The 7353-nt window shown below is 38.7% G+C and overlaps 2 non-coding genes across 2 annotated transcripts; one reads left to right on the top strand and one right to left on the bottom strand.

The window, feature by feature from the left end:
• The first annotated feature begins 4881 nt into the window (after nt 1-4881).
• On the top strand, nt 4882-4964 carry TRNAL-CAG (transfer RNA leucine (anticodon CAG)). Its single transcript has one exon. It is a non-coding gene; the product is annotated as a tRNA-Leu (tRNA).
• Nucleotides 4965-5227: 263 nt separating this feature from the next.
• TRNAR-ACG (transfer RNA arginine (anticodon ACG)) lies at nt 5228-5300 on the bottom strand. The gene has a single exon. It is a non-coding gene; the product is annotated as a tRNA-Arg (tRNA).
• Between the last annotated feature and the right edge of the window lie 2053 nt (nt 5301-7353).

Here is a 7353-nt window from a genome sequence, read left to right as displayed (position 1 = left end):
TCCCGAACGCGATCAATAGTCTCATCATCAATTACAACAGAGACGTTCTCATTTACTCGATTCCGCGAAATTACCATAAATTTAGTTTTACTTGTATTTAATTTTAACTGCTTATACTTCAACCATCTACTTAGAGAACGCAAATCTTCATTCAAGTGTAAAACGGCATCATCTAACTCCTTAGCTGCAATGAATAACACAGTATCATCTGCAAAAAGATTAATGTCGCAAAATCGTAAAACACGTCGCAAGTCATTAATATACATAATAAATAACAGGGGCCCTAATACACTTCCCTGGGGCACTCCAAGGTTATTCCCCACGGGACTGGAAACAGAATCATTAAAAACAGTCCGTTGAGTTCTGTCAGACAAATAGCTTTCAAACCATTTATATGCAGTACTCGTAATTCCAAAGCGCTTGATTGATCTTAACAATAAGGGCCTAGAAATTGTTTCAAAAGCGCGTTTAAGATCCAAAAAAACAGCAACAATCGTATCTTTACACTCCAAGTTATTTTTCCACTTCGCTAATACCAAATTCAACGCGGTTTCACAAGAATGACCTTCCCGATATCCCGATTGTTCTGGTATCAACAAACTATTACTATTTAAATACTCCAACAGCTGGCCTTAAACAACAAGTTCTTAAATTTTCTCTAATGTGTGCAACATGTTGGTGGGACGAAACTCTTCGGCTTTAATCGTTCCAGCAACTTTTTGAATAGGGACCACTAAGGATTCCTTCCAAATTTGTGGCACATGTCCAGTTTGTAATGATTCATTAATAAGGTCCAGCAAGATGTGGCCAATGACATGAAAGCAATCTTGAATAACTCTAGAATTAACATTATCTACTCCAGCCAATTTTCCTAATGAAAAACAAATAACTCTAAGTTCATCTAATGTAATTGGGTGAAAAACTTCAAATCTACAACTACTATTAACTGGCTGTTTTATTTCGTCAGGTTCGTCGACCAATTCAATAGATTGATTAATCAATGAAACGCTATCTACGAAATAATCATTAAACTTAGCTGCAATTACTTGTTCTGACTGTTCTAATGTGCCATTAAAAGTTATGGACCGCGGTTTGCAATTACTACGTTTAAATAAAGATTTCAAAATTTTCCCTAACTCTTTGCTGTTGTTATGACGCTGATCAATCTTCCTTTGAACATATTCACAACGAGTTTTCTTTATCGATTGTGAATACTTATTACGCGCGATTGTGTACCTATTCCAATGATTGTTATTATTTGATCTACAAAACTTTTTGTACCATACGTCCCTTTTCCGTTTAAGACGCAAAAGACCCAAATTGTACCAGCTGTTCGAGTTTTTCAAAGAAACAAACTTTTACTCAACTAGTTGGTTGGTACACGTTTTCAAAGCGTTATTAAAAACAGCTGTAGATTCATCTAAGTTACCGGCCGCGAATGGAAAATCCAGGCTTCTCTCAACAAGATTCGAAACAGCTTGCATCGAATATTTCCTTTCCTACAAAATTATCGTTATCGTTAACATGGTCTAAGACATTAATCACTAAAGTCTCATGATCGGTTATTTTCAAATCAGTATCCGAAACTGAACAAATGGAATCAAAATTGGAATAAACGTGGTCAATTAAAGTTCTACTGTGCCTGGAAATACGCGTATACTCATTTACCGTTTGCTTTAAATTAAAAAAAAACTCAGCTAAACGCTTCAAATGATTCGAATTATGGTTATCACGCCAATTAATATTAAAATCACCAGCCAATATATTTAATTTACTAGAATCAAGGAATGTCTCAAGCCAATTCTCTAAAACTTCAACAAAACGCTGGTCACTAGAACTGGGAGAATGATACAAAACACCATAATTACCCATCTTCATACCATTCATGCGAATGGTATCAAAACCCGATTTGTTTACGTTTTGGACATAGGCCCATTTCAAATGTTACTCTAGAGTTGATATTTTACCGCACTGGTACCGACTACCGATTATAGAAGGATATCGGATGATGTATAGTCAAATTATTTGTAAACTAATTCAATCCTGCCATTGGTCCAGTTGTTGGATGACAAAGCATGGATATGACTATAAATTAATGTTGAAAAATACTCTCCGCTATTTCGAAACTTTTGGCTTTTGGCAGATACAGTACTTGTTCGCTAACTGGGCTAAAAACACAGTCCACTTAGCGAATTCCACTCGCTTACTGGGCTGACTTGTGAAACGTCAAAAATCACTGAGGGGAACTTCGATGAATTGTTTCATCGACATTAAAAAATTTAATGTGCATTGAATTGAAGCCAGGGTTCCTTCCATTCATTTTGGCTAAAAAAATGTTTTATAAAATTATGGAATAATAAGATATTATAATAATATTTTGTTTGTGTAAGCAACAAGAAAAGATTGTGTAGTTTGTGTTTGACACATAATACCAGCCAATGTTGCTGCATGAGAGTCGCAATAAGCGATTTTGTTATTTATCTCACCCACTCTTCGCTCTTCACTCTTCGCGAAGAGGCGATCAGAAAAACGCTCATTGTGGCTCTGTCAAAGCTAAATTTGCAGGTTTTATGTGTCAAACACAAACTTTAAAAATTTGTCTTGTTCCTTACACATAGAAAATACCATCATAATATCGTATTATTCCATAATTTCCTAAAACATTTTTTTAGTCAAAATGAATGGAAGGCACCCTGATTGAAGCAGTGTGAAGTTTGTTATTGTTATTTTCACAACATACAATTTTGCGAGTTTAGAAAGGCTTAACGCTTTCGATAAACGTATTAAAGTCCTGATTTCAGCGAGAAATGGAAAAAAAATCAAGTTTATTTATATTAACACTTAATATTCCATTCGAATGCCCCTCACGAATTTTCACAATGAATTGTCAACCTAAATGTGACGTCTATTTTTGACGTATGACTGCTAGGCTACAGCCCAGTTAACGAACGCCCTGTTAAAAAGCAGTCCAGTTAAAGAACGCCGAGTTAGCGAACAATTACTGTAGATTGCAGTCTAAAACCGCAATATTATGAGAGTGGGATGTTACATCGAAATCTATCATACCTAGGTCATAGATATTATGACTGTTATAAATATGTTGCACTAGAATTTTTCACATCAACAGCATCCTCCGTTTTTCACTCCAACAGCATCCAGAGCACTTCCAAATCCAACCAAATTCAGAGATTATAGAACGGAACTTGTTCTAACTCGATTAAGCAAAACGTTTTTTTTTCTCGATTGAAATGTTTCAACTTTTCATCAGCTGCAACCATCAATTTCCAGCTGAATAATTTCCATCAATAGAAAGGGAAACCAAGCTCACAAACCGAATTTGCTCAACAAGAAACCGTCTCGAGAACGACATCTTTTCACCAATTTGCGTTCGTTCCTCATCCTCCACGATCAAATAGCTGGCATTTTCGATAGAAAAGCTGTCGGAAAATATTGCTTCACCGATTTGCTCCGGCTGCGGCTCACCTCTTTTCCATGGAAAAGCATTCTCCACCCGAGTGAAAGAGCCGTGCCAATGTAAATTAGTTCTGTAAATTTAGTGTCGCTCCGTTGATTATTTGTAAACATTAATTCCAGCTCGGGGTGCACTTGTCGATGAGAGTCTTTTTTTTTTCTTTCTTCCTATATTGCTACTTTGAACCCCAACGGCAGAGGTTGGGACAAAAAATGAACGTAAATCTCGGGAAAACTCAATTAATTTTCCTTTTCGATTCAAGTGCTTGCTCGTTTGCCCGACCTGTCTGATGCGGTGTTGATGATGATGATGAGGGAAAACCGTCCCCGAAAAATCGAACCATTTGCAGCTGTGGCGTGGGCGGTTATGGCAAACGCGCGTAGATCAAGCTAATTGAATTAAAAAATTCCAATCAGTCATCCGTAAATCATACAAAATGAACACGACCACAATATGCGAATCAACATAAATATTGCAACGGAAGGCGGTGAGGCAGGCACGGATTGCCATCATCATCATCGTCGTCGTCGTCGTCGTCGTCGTTGGTAGGTAGGCGAGTTTGCAGCCACCAGGACCACTTGGTGTGAGAGATTGGCTGCTGCTCCCGGCTGCTAGTCAGTTCCCGGCATGAGTGGCTCGGTCGAGAGCTGAGCTGTTGGTGGTAATCTGCAATCTTTCGGTTGCACTCCGGGGTCACGTAGGTGTGCAGCCGACAGACAACGTGCGGTGCAGTATGCAGTTCTGCAGTCGGCAGGAATGCTGCAAAGGACCACCAACTAACCAACAGACCAACACGATGGCCACATCGACATGCAAGCGAACGCATCACCATCATCATGATCATCATCATCATCATCATCATCGTCATGAACATGCGAGATGCATTTATGCGGATAACGGTTGGCTGAATTTTCGTGAACTGTGTCACACTAACTAACCAAACCAAGCCAAACTCTCCCACGCAAAGTGCATCTCAGAAGCGCAGATGGGAATAGGTAGAAGTGCCGTGCCTGTGCCGAGTGCCGAGTGCAGAATGAATGTGTTGCATGTGACGTATAAAACCAATTAAAGTTTCATTCATTTATTGATTATGAATAATGGGATGCAGAAGCAATAAAAAGTGAATTACGGAAGCTTTCGCTGCCTAGAGTGCTTATCAGAATGCTTTCTCTGTTGTGGGGTGTCACTGCTCGAGTGCTTTGTATATCGTTTAACTATATAGAAACTTATGTATAACACAAGTGATACAGCGCACAAAAGCTATAAATGATATAAAAAAAATCTAAATTTCACTAAATTTCAATAACAATTCGATTTAAAATTTTACGCTCTGAGTTAAAAGATGTTGGTGCGCTGTTCAGAACTTGAACAACTTTCGTCAAGGCCGTTTCATGTAATACAATAATATAGTCAGGATGGCCGAGCGGTCTAAGGCGCTACGTTCAGGTCGTAGTCTTCTCTGAAGGCGTGGGTTCGAATCCCACTTCTGACAAATAACACTTTTTTAAGTAATAAATAGTTGTAGTACCGACTAGAGAGGAAGCGCGGGGCTGCTGCTTGCTTGGCTTTTATACTATAGCTGGTTGAATGTCAAATGTACCAAAATAGAGCAGTGCGCTCTTGATATTACATTGGCTGGCGGTGTTGTTAGAAACTTGTTTAAATGCGCCTCGCTTAGACCCGTCGCCAGTAACCTAACCGACCGTCGATGTGATATCGTTCCGTTTCGCGAACGTTCGGTGTAAAAAAGTAAATCGATCCTGCCAGGAGTCGAACCTGGAATCTTCTGATCCGTAGTCAGACGCGTTATCCATTGCGCCACAGGACCGGTATGCATGCAACACGATATAGTGGTTCTGACAATTTCGTAAAAAATGGTAGTGTTGCTCCTTATCGCAAAATATTAACCCCCTGATTTATTTTATTTTGTCATTAGGGTGACCCAAGGGGCAATCAACTCTGCACACTGTCCCGAAACACAGCATGGACATATTAAGGCACACCCTTTTTATGGAACAGACCTGTTGGTCCATATTAGCCAGGCGTTATTAAGGCACACGTTGATAAGTAGGACACAAACAATATAATATAAAACGGCATCACTGTTGAGTGTTGACGTTTTGCACATAACATATCAAGAGCAAATTTTCATTATGTCGTAAGTAACATTCGCACCGATCCGAGAAAAATAAAGTTTTGTTTTGATGACCGAAAAGTTATTCCTATTTCCAATTAAACACATATAATCTCATAGTGATAGCAATGTTTAACATATTTAGCCGGGTTTTAATCATACAAATGCAAATCGCTAGCTTTCATGCTAAGAAATGCTGGTTTTTGAGACAAAAGTTATTATACGTCGTTTGGTGGCCCCTATTGTTACTTAAGTCAAAGTGTATTTACCAGGATATTCGGGAGAATGATCAATTACGTCTCCTTACGTGCAGCCCATTCATCATTTTAGGACCACCGAAATCATCTTAGCAACAAACAGTTCGATTTATTCACTTTAATAATGAGAAAGCGAAACGACGAAAGTACACTTTTCACGGGTTTCTTAGTGCTGTTACTTAAGGCAAACGGCATCTCCATAGAAATCGGGTGACTTAAGTAACATCGAAAACTATTTTGATCGGAAGGTGATTACGTCAAAAAGCAATTCGACTGGTAAATAAATTTAATAATGGGATGTGATCCTATATTCGGACAGTATATAGTGTAATAGCAGGAGCATCGATTGACACTGATAGCTCGACTTTGTTTACCTTTGTTACATTCGACGTAATGAAAATTTGCTCTTGGAACTTCGTGCAAAACTGCTGACTAAAAGTTGACCCCTTTTTTTGTGTTTCCTCAGTGGTATAACTGGTATAGTTGGACATCGATCTGTCAAAATTAAATTTTCGTGATTTGACTAATTCTTCATATGGGCCAATGTCGGAAACTTAAGCAATGGTTTCTTTCGTAAATATCTTGTAATTCAAAGTCAATCCATGTAACCCAGCAATTCTATCAGCTATGGGGACTTTCTCTACACACAAGCATCGTGGTGGCTTACTTGAGCGAGTTTTCATTCTCAGGAAATTCGTGAAAAGTCAGTGTTTACGTTTGTGAAATTGGCCCTTACCAAAGAAAACCATATATTTGGTTGCATGCTCAGTGCACGCTGTTTGAAAACTACCCAAATTTGAGTAAAACTGAAATTGTCAAAACTGAATCGATCAAAAAATGGGTCAACTATGTTGGGAGTGACAGGTTAACAATTGAACAACGTCGGTCGGATCCATGCCAATGTTGCTCATGTGTCAGCTTGTCACTCCCAACATAGTTTAGCCATTTTTGAGTAGGTTCAGTTGTGATCGATCTGGGAGGATTCTATCCAAATTTGAGTAGTTTTGAAATAACGTGTAAATATTGACGTTGACGGTGGCTTCTTAAGGTGGTTCGCTGTGAGATCCTTATTCTCGCTACCACTTCGAAACTTAAAGTGCACACATATCAGCTTCCACGACACGTACTACAATGCAACTGTTACTCCACGTTAGCTGCGCTGCAGCATACATGCAGTAGCAATTTCAGGTGAAATGGAACTCTAATTTCCGAGATGTGTGTAATTGAAAATTCGAGGTGGAAATGCATTTATAGCCTACGTGATGGCCATTTGTGAACTCTACAAGGAATCACCTTAACTCTTTACTCCTACACGGCGAAGAAAAACTACCCAAAATTAAGCACTTATCCCTCAATTCCGGGGTTCAGCCCAATAACCCAAATTTGAATAAATCGCATATAGTAGTTTCCATTTAACACCAGCAAAAAAAAATACCTGCTCTTAAGTATATTCTACCCAAAATTAAGTTTAATTCACGTAAATTTGAGAA

The sequence above is a fragment of the Ochlerotatus camptorhynchus genome, unplaced genomic scaffold, assembly GCF_037179485.1.
Source record: "Ochlerotatus camptorhynchus isolate MF236.1 unplaced genomic scaffold, CSIRO-AGI_Acam_v1.1 ptg000151l, whole genome shotgun sequence".
Classification (NCBI taxonomy): Eukaryota; Metazoa; Arthropoda; class Insecta; order Diptera; family Culicidae; genus Ochlerotatus; species Ochlerotatus camptorhynchus.
The sequence above is the reverse complement of the archived record's forward strand: the minus strand, read 5'-3'. Positions and strand labels throughout refer to the sequence as shown.